At 41.1% G+C, this 13,576-nt stretch overlaps 1 protein-coding gene and 1 pseudogene across 3 annotated transcripts in view; both read right to left on the bottom strand.

Moving 5' to 3' along the window:
- LOC110323174 overlaps nucleotides 1–4,909 on the bottom strand; it is a 6,299-nt pseudogene extending 1,390 nt beyond the window's left edge.
- The window catches only part of Ccdc171 (coiled-coil domain containing 171), a 317,157-nt gene that overhangs the window by 263,439 nt on the left and 40,142 nt on the right, over nucleotides 1–13,576 (bottom strand). The window lies entirely within an intron of this gene.

The following is a 13,576-nucleotide window of genomic DNA, read 5'->3' as shown; positions in this document are numbered from 1 at the left end:
CACACACACACACACACACATCCTGTAATAACAAAGAATGATAAAACAAGTCTCTGATATTTAATTCTAACAATCACAGCATTAGTGGCACAAAGTATAACATAATTCTGATTAAAGTTCAAATTCAATCCAAAGTCTTAAATTTAACTACATATAAGTTAGTTATCTATACATAGCTTAGCCAGCAACAAAATGTTATAATATAATGTATCCTTTTACTAACGCTGAAAACAATGGGCTTCTGTAATCACATAAAACCAAACACGGTTCTTTGCTTTTTTAACATTTAATTATTGGGGTGGTATGAATATGTAGAGGTCAAGAGACAGCTGTCAGTTCTCTCCTTCCACCATGTGGGCTCTAGGACTCTAACTCAGGTCACCAGGCTTAGCAGTAGATGCCTTTACTTGTGGAGCCATTTTGCCAGCTCAAGTATATAATTCCTCCTACAATACATACTTTGCTTTTCATCTGATGATTGACAGGTCCTTTATCACAATATACTAGCTGAGAGACTTTTAGCCTGGGAAATGCTATGGGTCAATAGAGCTCTTTTTATCTTACTTGCATATCACTAAATCATATTAGGCACAATCAGATAACCTTTTACCCTTAAGGAAGTGAGTTTTCATCCTTCAAATACAATGTCAAGAAGGCTGTCTCCTACCCAGCCTCGGAGTGCATTACTTACCACAAGCCAGGCCTGAGCTGCCAATCCAATTCAGCACCATAACTAAGCAGACTCACCCAGCTGTTCTCCACACTACATCTGTCCCTACCCTGCCGCTTGAATGGATTCCAAAAGGTCTATCGCAGTTATGAAAGTACTTGCCAGTGAGTGCTCAAAGCCTGAACAGGAGAGCCGAGGCCACTATGCTCTTTTCTCCTCGAATACAATGCATTTAGCTTAGGAGGCTATATGTGAACTAAAAGGAGATAGTTGAGGAAAACTTTCTGTACACTAAATAATATAAATCTTACTAAATAAACAGCAAGAAGACTGGAGCAGAACGCTCGCTCAAATACCTGTCACTTAGCCACTGCTCACGTGGCCCACATGGGACCATGTCCTAGTCGTTCGTAGCTTGCTGTGGAATAGCAACAAATCATGTAAGTGGAAAGCAATGATCATTTTTCCAGATTTCATCATCTGCTAACTCCTATTATTGAACAACTTTTTATGTAACCAATGTGTTAAAAATCCATCTTGTAAAGCTGATTCTGAGCTTGTGATTAATCGTCACAAACTGACTAATTCTATAATGACTGTTCAATAATCACTTTATTTTGTTATATTTTAAAGGCTAATTTATTATACATTCATTAACATTTAACCACAATACTATTATCCCACACCTGGAGGAGAAAAAACAGACACTAAACTTTAAGCCTTTCTATCCTGTTTTTTGTTTTGTTTTTGAGGTAAGTAAGGTTTCTCTGTATAGCCCTGTCTGCCCTTGAACTCACTGTGTAAACCAGGCTACCCTTACAGTAACAGAGATTCGCCCGCCTCTACCTCCTGAGTGTTGCTATCAAAAGCATGCAACACCACAGCCAGCTAAACTTTGAGCCAGTAAACTGAAGTCCTCAGGCTGGTGAGAAGGCGCAGGAGGTAAAGGTGCTCGCCATCAAACATGATGCCCTGAGTAAGACCCGTTTGGAAGTAAGAGCTTATCCCAAAATGTTGTCCTCTGACCTCCATACATGTGCTACAGTACACACACACATGTATGCACATACAAAAATTACTTACAAATGAAAGATGTAAAAGGCCTCCGAATTATTTTTACTATAAAAAAATAGCTCCCAAGAGTCAACATACCCATGTATATTAAAGATAGAAGCACCATAACTATTTAGCCAGAGTCATATACTGAGGGGTCACAACTAAGAAAATCTTTGAGTTCTTTATTATCCTTGTCCAAATCAATTATCTTAGACAGTATTGTTTACTCTGACCGTTAATGTGAACTCTTTTGTACGTGTGTGTGTGTGTCTGTGTCTGTGTGTCTGTGTGTATATATGCATATATATGCGTGTGCATATACATGCATATTTGTGTGTGATGGTGTGTATATGGAGGCATACATGCATGTATATGCAAGTACACATGTGAACATGTGAACACATATAGAGGCCAGGGGATAATCTTTGGTGCCACTCCTTGGGAGCCATCCACCTTGTTTGCTGAAACAGAGTCTCTCACTGGAACCTATGGCTTGCCAATTCTGTTAAGCTGCTTGGCCCTTAAGCCCCAAGAATCTACCTGTTTCTGTCTGTGGTTTATAACAAGTGTGCATGAAGACAGTCACATCTGGCTTGTTATGTGGGTTCTGGGGCTGAAACTCAGTTTCTCATGTTTGCACAGCAAGTATTTCAATGACTGAATTATCTATCTCTCTAGCACTTAGTGTGTGCACACAGGCATGTGCATGTGTGTGTGTATGTGTGTTTTCATGGGAGGTACATACACGTGTGCAAAGGTACACATGTATGCATATAGACATGTGAAGGCCAAAGGTCAACTCTGACCATTGTTCCTCAGGGGTGGGGGTGGGGGTGGGGGTAGGGGTGGGTGGGTGTGTGTGTGTCTTTGGTTTTTTTCAAGACAGGGTGTCTCTGTGTAGCACTGGCTGTCCTAGAGTTACCAATGTAGACCAGGCTGATCTGAAACTCACAGATCCATCTACCTCTGTCTCCCAGTGCTGGAATTAAAGATGTGCAGCACCACTGCCTGGTTTCTGTCCCTCTTTTTTAAGACAGGGTCTCTTATTGGCTTGGTATCCAACAAATAAGCTGCTGGCTGGACAGTTGTAGCAGGCATGAGGCCCCTATGATTACAAATAAGCATTAGAAAATCCAGGAATATTAAACATGCAGGGTTAAGTCCTTGACCCTGACCCTGACCCTGACCCTGACCCTGACCCTGACCCTGACCCTGGGGTGTACCTGACCCTGGGATGTATACCTGTTTTTGTAGAGAAATGAAATTTAAGGCCTGGGATTCATGCAACTTATGTCCAGAGAAATAGTTGTTTGTAAGCTTGGAAGCCTGAGGCGGAGAGCACAGTGAGACAAGCCTGGGCACGCCCAGGCAGGCCATTGTTGGAACATTCCTGGGACTGAACCAAATGTTCCGCTGACCCACCCCTCAGGTCTCCTAGCATTCCTGCCTTTGCACATACCATCCTGCAAATGTGTACGTTTAAATGAGCCAATCACGGGTAACCGCGCCAATTCTTGCTAGCCCCTCCCCCTCCCCCTATAAAAACCCCTAGCTTTCAGGTCGACACCTCTGCCTCCTGCGTGAGGTATGGGCTGGCCCTGAGCTCCGCCATTAAACTACCTCATGCTTTTACAACAAGAAGGCCTCTCGTGTTTCTTGGGAAATCCTGACTCCCGTGACTTCGGGGGGTCCCTGAAAATGGGGGTCCTACATTTTCTGCTGGGAAAACTGGGCACAGATATAGTTGATAGCCTGGAGACATGCCCAGGCCATACCTGAATCCCCCAGACTATTATGTTTACACACACACACACACACACACACACATACACACACACTTCCTCACTAGATCTTTATCTTAAGCACTGTTATTTTAGTCAATGGACTCCATCCTTAGGGGAGATGTCACATGTATTTTATAGCTTGGTGATTTCTATAATGAACAAACCACACCAGATCCTCCCTAGGCTCTTAAGTTATAAAACCCATTCTTATGGAAGAGATCATGTGTAGTTTTCAAAAGAATTACAATATAGTCAGGCCTTCAGCTTTATTGTGATATCATCACCTGGAAACTTATATCCAAAGTTGTGCTGAACTTAAATATGTCTAAAATAAACTGCCCAGTGTCAGACTCTGGAAGACTGAACCAACACAAGCTAAGTCTTGCTGGACGGGATTTCCTTTTTCCTCATGCAGCTTGTTATTTTGTTGGCCCTGGTGTTTGCAGAAACCCCACACAGACAGTGAGCCAAGAGCTTTACCTGCCTCTGCCTCCCTCATGCTAAGATTAAAAGTGCATGCCTCCATGCCCAGCTTTTTTCCATGGGTCCAGGGGATCAAACTCAGGTCCCCTATGTCCCCAACCGATACAGGCCGCAAGCACTTACACTGCTGCATCTCTCTGACAAGACGGTTCAGCAGGTAAGGATGCTTGCCTCCAAGCCTGATCACCTAAATTTAAATCCACATAGTAGAACTAACTCTTAAAAGTCCTCTGATCTCCACATGTGCCACACACACAAGCACACATAAACATACACACAGACCAACATAAATGTAACTCAATAAAACACTTAATAAGATACCAATTTTCTTACTCAGCAAGGAATAACAAAGTAGATTTACTCACCTTATAAAACAGTTCAGTGAAGAAAAGTTCCACTGCAATTAGGTATTAGTAACAGAAAATCAGAAAACAAAAATGGGAATACTATGGATAAAATTTGCAGATCACAACTTTCTACTTAGTGTGGTACTACTAATTTAACTTCTTTTTAAACTGCTGTTACATTTGCCGCCAAGCCTAAGGAACTAACTTTGATCTCAGGACCCTAGAGTAGAGGGAGGGAATAAACTACTGTCACTGTCCTCTGCTCCACACGTACACCATGGGGCAGGCACATGCACGCGCACGCGCGCGCGCGCACACACACACACACACACACACACACACGTGAGGACACACAGACAGACATAAATAAATAGTAAACAGATAAATAAGTGTCATTAGAATATTCAATTGTCTTTACCTTTTCTTCATCAAATACAGTATTTTACAAAACTTTAATGCATTGTCAGAATCCATTAGGAACATGACGTATTGAGTTTAAATGTATACTTACGAATATGCCATACGTCAAGTCCTTTGTCATTTGCCTCTTTATACCTGGCAATCAGCATGTTCGCGCTGACGGCAGATGCAGGAAGGCTTAAGGAGATGAGATGGGTGCGAGGACAAGGACACTCTCCCTTCCCTCTCCCCTCCAGAGGGGCAGGCATTTAGTCACTAAGGCTACGCCCCTGTGCTTTGCTCCTGCAGGACGTGACTGACAGAAGCAATTCAGCATTCATTTGCAGGCAGCCTCCCTCCTCTGCAATCTTCAAGAGTCCCTTCTGTCCTCTCAGAATTGGGTTTGCATCTTCTCTTGTCTCTTTTTTATTGAGTTAAGATTTATTTCCCACGATAATAAACTCTCCTTATTACAACGAGGTTTACAAAAGCCACAGATATTCCTTTTTCCGGCTCATTTTTCCCTTGGTTCAACAGTATCTAGCACCACATTTGTAAAATTGAACAGGGAGTTTGTTTTTTTTAATCTAAGAAACCATCGATCCATACTACAATGACAAAGCCGTGCAATGGTATAACATTTTACAAAAATATTCTGTTATGTATATAAATGTGTACATAAATACTTTTTTGCCCAGGCACATAAGAAAGCTCCTTCATACAACATAACTATTAGAAAATGGTCACAAAAAATTAATTAATTTAACTTAAAAGATTCACCAAAATTTAAACCATTCACTAGGCTAAATATCCATTATATTAGAAGCTTTAACTGGGTATTGTTGATATCAAAAATGTTTTTGTTAAATTAAAATATTAGAAAACTTCTTCATCATTAGATATTTTGCTATAATTCTATTAAAATATCACTTATAATTATCAAAGAAGCTAGAATTCTTGGTAATGGTCTACAAAATTGAACATAAAAGTAGCAAACCATGTTCTCTAGAAATTTAATTTCTTGTTCATTATGTCACCATTGAGGCACACAGCTAAATATATTCATTTCAAAATAAAACAAAACTTAAAGGTATCTAAATGTAAAAAATAACAGATAAGCAGATGACACCTGATCCACTTTTCATAAATGGAATAAAAATGACAACTGGGGGGGTAAGAGAGATGGGTCCATAGGTAAAGATGCCACCAGGTCACGTGACTGGAGACCAATCCCCGGAACCCACATGGTGGGAGGGAAGAGCTGTCTCCTGCACTTCCTTTCTGGATCTCATATGCACACTGTGGCGAGTTCAGGTACACACATACACACATACACACACCATGGAAATGAATAAAGGGAAAAAAGAAACAAGTTGTTCCCAGATGACCACACTGCCCTGCGAGGCTGGGGAAGCTTCAAGAGAACGCCTTGAAGTGGGTCTGGAGAAGCCCTATGCTTCCTGACTGCTCCCCCTGCCGTGGTGAACTATACCCCAAACCCTAACCCCAAATAAATAGCCCCTCCCTACAGTGACTTCAGTTATGTATTTTATTATAGGAATAAAAACCTATACCACATAACTAAGAATAACCACATATCAGTCTAAAATTAGCTGGCTGCTCTTCTAGAAGACCTGGGTTCAATCCCTAGTATCTGTGTGGCAGCTCACAATAGTCTGTGACTTCAGTTCCTGGGAATCTGAGGCCCTCTTGTGGCCTCTGCAGGTACCAGGCACATATATGGTACATAAATATACATGAAAGCAAATACCCAGGCATACATACATGAAATCCATATATACATACACAAAATTATACATACATAAAATTTTCAATAATTTAAAAAAAAATAAAATTTGCCTGAAATAATTTTAGACCTTTAGCATAAGTCAATAGATACCAGAGCAGCTAAATACTTTACAGAGAAAAAAAAAATCAATATGGAATTACCCATAGACACATCTTAAAGTTTAGATATTAAACTCTTTCTCCAGTAAGTCAAAATTGACTTGCTTAAAATTAGCAACACACACCTTGAATCCCAGCACTTGGGAGGCAGAGGCAGGTAAATGTCTGAGTTTGAAGCCAGCCTGCTCTACAGAGTGAATTCCAGGACAGCCAGGGCTACACAGAGAAACCCTTTCTGAAAAGAAAAAAAACTAGCAACAGGGTTAGTAAGAACTTAATAGGTAAAGGCTCTTGCTGCCAAGAATAATGCCCTATGTTTAAGCCCAGAACACACACAGTCGAAAGAAAGAAAGACCAAATCTTACAAGTTGGCATCTGACCTCTATACATACCGCATGGCACACGCATGTACAAACACCAATAAAGGTAAGTCTGGAGAGATGGCTCAGCGGTTGAAAGCACTTGTGGCTCCCACAAAGGACTCAGAACCCACGTGTGACAAACATCAGTAACTCCAATTCCAGGGGAGCTAAGACCCACTTTTGACCTCTAAGAGTAACAGGCATGCATGTGGTGTGCATGGTCATGCACATAAAAATAAATAATTTTAAGTATTAAATTGATTGATTAAGTGAACACCACAAAGAAGCCCACTACTGTCTAACACTGCTTCACAGCTGCACAGTAAAGGTCACCCCAGACTTTGACAGACCCTGGAGTGGCTTCCAAGTGGCTTTATTCTAACACCCAAAGCACTGACCATTATACCTGGCTGTTTGTTTGTGTGCTTTACTCTGTTTTGTTTTTCAAGACAGAATTTCTCTGTATAGCCTTGGCTATCCTGAAACTCTATTATCAGCCTTTTCAACAAGCTATATAAAACCACGTAGTGTTTTAAAATCATAAAAATATCATTATATAGCCTTTATTATCCAGAAAAGATATTGAACACAAGTAAAAAAAACAACTTTAAAGTATTATTTAGAATAGAACCTGATTCCTTTTTATTGAAAGTAGCATCTTCTCTTATACTATACTGATTTTTTTAAAATACATGCTTTAACCATATAAAAATTACTCTACTTTTGGTAAGTATGTAATTATATCTTTGCAAAGTTCATGCTTCACATTACCACAGAGAATTCCCAGATATTCCACACCCAGTTTCTCCATTAAACACATCTTTTATTAGAATGGTACAAATAATTCACTCTAAAACTGGAAAATGGGACTAGACATATTTCTCCAAAAAATGATACAGAAATGACCAATAAGTACATGGCGTGATATTTGACCTCGCAGTACATGAAGCAGCACTTTACACTAACTGGTGTTTATCATCTTAAAGCCTGGTGAAGTTGTAGGGAAACTCATCAGCTAATGCACTATTGTTCGGAGTACGGAACAGTACGCAGCAGGAAGTTACCACGATGTCTCATTGCTGTGAAGAGACACCATGACCAAGGAAACTCTTATACAGGAAAACATTTAGTTGGGGCTGGCTTACAGTTTCAGAGGTTCAGTCCATTACAGTCGTAGCAGGAAGCATGGCAGCACGCAGGCAGACATGGTGCTGGAGAAGGAGCTGAGAGTTCTACATTTCGAACCTCGGGGAGCCGGAAGGAAGCTGTTCTGCAGGCAGCCACTAGGAGTAGCTTAAGCACTGAGACCTCAAAGCCCACCCCCACAGTAACACACTTCCTCCAAGGCTACATCTACTCCAGCAAGGCCACACAGTCTAATAGTGCCACTTCCCATGGGCCAAGCATATTCAAACCACCACACACATGTACTGGTGTTATTAGCTAGAATTCTTTTTTTTTTTTTAAAGATTTATTTATTTATTATATGTAAGAACACTATAGCTGTCTTCAGACACTCCAGAAGAGGGCATCAGATCTTGTTAAGGATGGTTATGAACCACCATGTGGTTGCTGGGATTTGAACTCCGGACCTTCGGAAGAGCAGTCGGGTGCTCTTACCCACCTGAGCCACCTCACCAGCCCTAGCTAGAATTCTTAAGATAAAGAGATCCAAAAGAATGCATGTATATCATAAAAGCAATTTTTTGGATTGGTTTAAACATAGGAGCTGGGTAATAATGGCCATCTACACACTGGGGAGGCAGAAGGCAACACTGCTACACTCAGTGTTTAAAGCCAAGCAGCTCCCTAGGGGAATCACTTTTTTTTTTTTTTTTTTTTTTTGGAGTCCCTGTTTAAAGGCCAAAGAAAATGGAGTATGAGGTAAGTGGGCCACAGAAGTGACAGACACAGAACTCAGAAAAGGAAAGAGCTTGACATTTCTGGTGCTGTCGTTCCAGGACAGCTAGGGCTATACAGAAAAACCCTGTCTCAGAAAATAAATAAATTATTTATTTATTCATTTATTTATTTATTTATTTAAAAAAAATAACAAGAAGTAACAATCACTATTCCTTAATACCTCTTAAAATCAATGGAATCAATTCCCTAATAAAAAGACACAGACTAACAGACTGGATGTGTAAACAGGACCCAGCATTTTGTTACATACAGGATCTTTACCAATCCTACATCGAATAGAGGGCTACTATCCAATATATACAAAGAAGATCTCAAGAAGGTGGACTCCAGAGAACTAAATAACACTATCAAAATATGGGGACGAGAGCTAAACAGAGAATTCTTAACTGAGGAAACTCAAAGGGCCGAGAAGCACCCAAAGGAATGTTCAACATCCTTAGTCATCGAGGAAATGCAAATCAAAATGACCCTGAGACTCCACCTCACACCAGTCAGAATGGCTAAGATCAAAAACTCAGGTGACAGCAGATGCTGGCAAGGATGTGGAGAAAGAGGAACACTCCTCCATTGTCGGTGAGATTGCAAGCTGGTACAACCACTCTGGAAAGTAGTCGGGCACTTCTTCAGAAAGTTGGACACAGTACTATCTGAGGACCCAGCTATACCACTCGTAGGCATAAATCCAGAAGATGTTCCAAAGTATAACAAGGATGATGCTCAATTATGTTCATAGAAGCCATATCTATAATAGCTAGGAGCTGGAAACAACCCAGATGTCCCTCAACAGCAGAACGGATACAAAAATGTGGTGCATTTACATGATGGAGTACTACTCAGCTATTAAAAATAATGACTTCACAAAATTCACAGGCAAATGAATGGATCTAGAAAATATCATCCTGTGAGGTAACTCAGTAACAAAAGAACACACATGGAATGTACTCACTGATTACTGGATATTAGGCAAAGAGCATGAAATACCCACGATACAACTCATTGACCTGCAAGAGGAAGGAAAACCAAAAAATGGATGCGTCAGTCCTACTTAGAAGGGAGAACAATATAATCAAGGGAAGTACAGGGTGGGAGGGACTTGGGAGGAAGAGAGGATGGGAAGGTGGAAAGGGAGGCAGAATCAGGTATGGGAGGAAGGAGATGTACAAAGGGTCAAGAATTTGAACAGAGGTGTGTAGCAATGGGGAACTGGGGATAGCAACCAGAAAGTCCCAGATGCCAAGAAAGCAAGAGCCTCCCAGGACCCCTTGGGGATGACACTAGCTGAAATACCCAACAAAGGTGATGAAGAACCTATCAAGACCATATTCAGAGGTTAGGCATGGCTCCCCGGTTGAGGGATGGAGCCATCTCCAAAATATTAACCCAGAACTGCTCCTGTCTAAAGGAAATACAGGGACAAAGAGTGGAGCAGAGACTGAAGGCAAGGCCATCCAGAGACTGCCCCACCTAGGGATCCATCCCACATGCAGACACCAAACCCAGACATTATTGCTGATGTCAAGAAGTGCTTGCTGACAGGAGCCTGATACAGCTGTCTCCTGAGAGGCTCTGCCAGATCCTGACAGATACAGATGTGGATGCTCACAGCCAACCATCAGTCTGAACATAGGGACCCCATGAAGGAATTAGGAGAAGGACTGAAAGAGCTGAAGGGGCCTCATCTGGCATCAGTGGGAGGGGAGGCCCTTGGTCTTGTGAAGGCTTGATGCCCCAGTGTAGAGAAATGCTAGGGCGGTGAGGTGGGAGTGGGAAACTGGGAAAGGGGATAACATTTGAAATGGAAACAAATAAAATATTCAATTAAAAAAATGTTTTTAAAAAAAAAGTCATTGTATTGCAAGAAGAAGAAGAAGAAGAAGAAGAAGAAGAAGAAGAAGAAGAAGAAGAAGAAGAAGAAGAAGAAGAAGAAGAAGAAGAAGAAGAAGAAGAAGAAGAAGAAGAAGAAGAAGAAGAAGAAGATGATGATGATGATGATGATGTGGCCTTGCTATAGAAGGTATGGACCTTGTTGGAGGAGTTTGTCATCTGCTGTCTGTGGATCAAGATGTAGAACTTTCAGCTTGTTTTAGTCAGGGTTTCTATTCCTGCACAAACATCATGACCAAGAGGCAAGTTGGGGAGGAAAGGGTTTATTCAGCTTATATTTCCATACTGCTGTTCATCACCAAAGGATGCAGGACTGGAACTCAAGCAAGTCAGGAAGCAGGAGCTGATGCAGAAGCCATGGAGGGATGTTACTTACTGGCTTGTTTCCCCTGGCTTGCTCAGCCTGCTCTCTTATAGAACCCAAGACTACCAGCCCAGAGATGGCACCACCTACAAGGGGCCCTCCCCCCTTGATCGCTAATTGAGAAAATGCCTTACAACTGGATCTCATGGAGGCATTTCCCCAACTGAAGCTCCTTTCTCTGTGATAACTCCAGCTGTGTCAAGTTGTCACAAAACCAGCCAGTACACAGCTCCTTCTCCGGCACCATGTTTGCCTGCAGGCTGCCACACTCCTCTCCATGATAATTAACTGAACCTCTGAAACTGTTGGCCAGCCCCAATTAAATGTTTTCCTTTATACAAATTGTGGTCATGGTGTCTCTTTTCAGCAATAAAACACAAACTAAGGCAGCACTCAAGATAACTGGTAATAGAGCCTCATAAAACTTAGACACAAATGTTTATTACAACATTGTTACTATTAGCAAAAATGTGAAAATAACAAATATCCATCAACTAACATATACAACAAGCTATGTATAAAGAAATAAGATTCAGTCATAAGAAGAAACAGAATAATGATATAAGCTATAGCATGGCTAAACACTGCACACATAATGCTAGGTGAAAAAGTCAATCACAAAGACCAAATATTGCAAACTGCACACGCATGAAGTATCTAGAGAAAGAAAGGAAGAGGATTAATAGTTGCTTATGCCCCAAGGATTGAGAAATGGAACAGTGTTGTCTAATGAGGATCAAGTTTGTCCCTGAGGTAGTGAAAACCCTGCACAGTTGACTGTGATGACTGCACAGTGCTGTGAATACTGTCAACCAGTAACTTGTACGCTTCAAATGGGTACATTTACCATATGCAAATTAAATCTCAAAACTTAATCAACAATATGGAAAGTTAGAGCTCTATGCATCCACCCTACCACAAACAACTGTCCCTTCCTAACTGGTGTGTACTTGTACACACATGCACACACACACACTGGAGAGTCATCCTCTGGAGAAGAAACCTAAACCAGAGGTGAGACAAAGAACTAAACAGAAAAGGAAAGAAATGCACAGACTTAAGTCAGAGGCGAGTATGCAGAGTGGGACACCATTTCCTCTTGCATTTTATTACCATACTAGAAATCAATAAATGACTCTTGGGAGAAATTATAGAAATGCAAAGATCTATGGACTACAGCATTTGAGAAACTCCAAATAAAACTTGTGTTGCATCTCTATATCCTTACAGTAAAATTCCCAAAAACCCAGGCACTTCTACTCAAGGGGCTGCCTGATCTCTCTACCCAGACATTTAACAGGCATGCCAAACTTAACTGCTCCCATTCAGTGAATGGAAACGCCAGTCATCTATTTGTTCAAGTCAAAATCTTTAACATTGATGGCAGGGTCTGTTGCACATACTTGTAATCTTGAAACACAGGAGAATGCAGTAAAAGACTTGTCATAAGTTCAAGACCAGCGGGCTTCATGGTAAGATCTAAGCCAGCCTAGTTTAGAGTATAAAATCCTGTATCGATAGATAGATAGATAGATAGATAGATAGATAGATAGATAGATAGATAGATAGATAGGCAGGCAGGCAGAGAGTGGAGGGGAGAGAAAGAGGGAGAGGAAAACCAGGTATGCCAGACAGCTCAGCAGGTAAAGGTGCTTGCTACCAAGTCTGATGACCTGATTTTGAACCCTACAGTCGAAAAAAACAATTCTTGCAAGTTGTTCTTTGGCCAGTACACACATGCTATGGAAATCATGTGCACGTGTGTAAACACATACTCATATACGAGCATTATTAATTATAAACTATTAGTGGTTAACATTAAAAAATACCTTTGGCATAATTTTTCCTCTCATAACCCAGTAAGTACACAAATCCTGTTTGATTCTCTTAAACCACAGCCAAATCTACAACTACCTTAGTCTAAAATGGAAATGCAGACAGAGCTTAGTAAACAGCACTTGCCTAGCATGTGTGTGATCGTCTACCCTGTAAAATAAGAGGTCACTAAAGCACCCTAGCCATCTAGGACCTGTCCATACGGAACTTCCTCCAGGGTTGCCTCCTCACCCTCCAAGGGTAAGCAAGAACTTCTAAACTTTGCAACTAGTCCACAAGAAACACTTGTCACCTATGAGCAAGTCTGGGCCCACAGGATGGCTCAGCAGGTCAGCATACTTGCTGCCAAGCCTGACCGTCTAAGACTGCTCCCCCAGAGCACCATGGATGGCAAGAGAGAACGAACTCCCTCCAAGTTGACCTCTGATTCACACACACACACACACCACAAACAAGTAAATAAATGTAAAAATTTAATGTATAGTGTATTTTAGAGGGAAATGAAAAGTACTTTATTAGGATATAAAAATTTTCTTTTTCTTTCTTTCTTTTTTTTTTTT

Source organism: Mus pahari, chromosome 6 (assembly GCF_900095145.1).
Source record: "Mus pahari chromosome 6, PAHARI_EIJ_v1.1, whole genome shotgun sequence".
NCBI classification, from domain to species: domain Eukaryota; kingdom Metazoa; phylum Chordata; class Mammalia; order Rodentia; family Muridae; genus Mus; species Mus pahari.
This window is presented reverse-complemented; position numbering and strand designations above follow the sequence as displayed.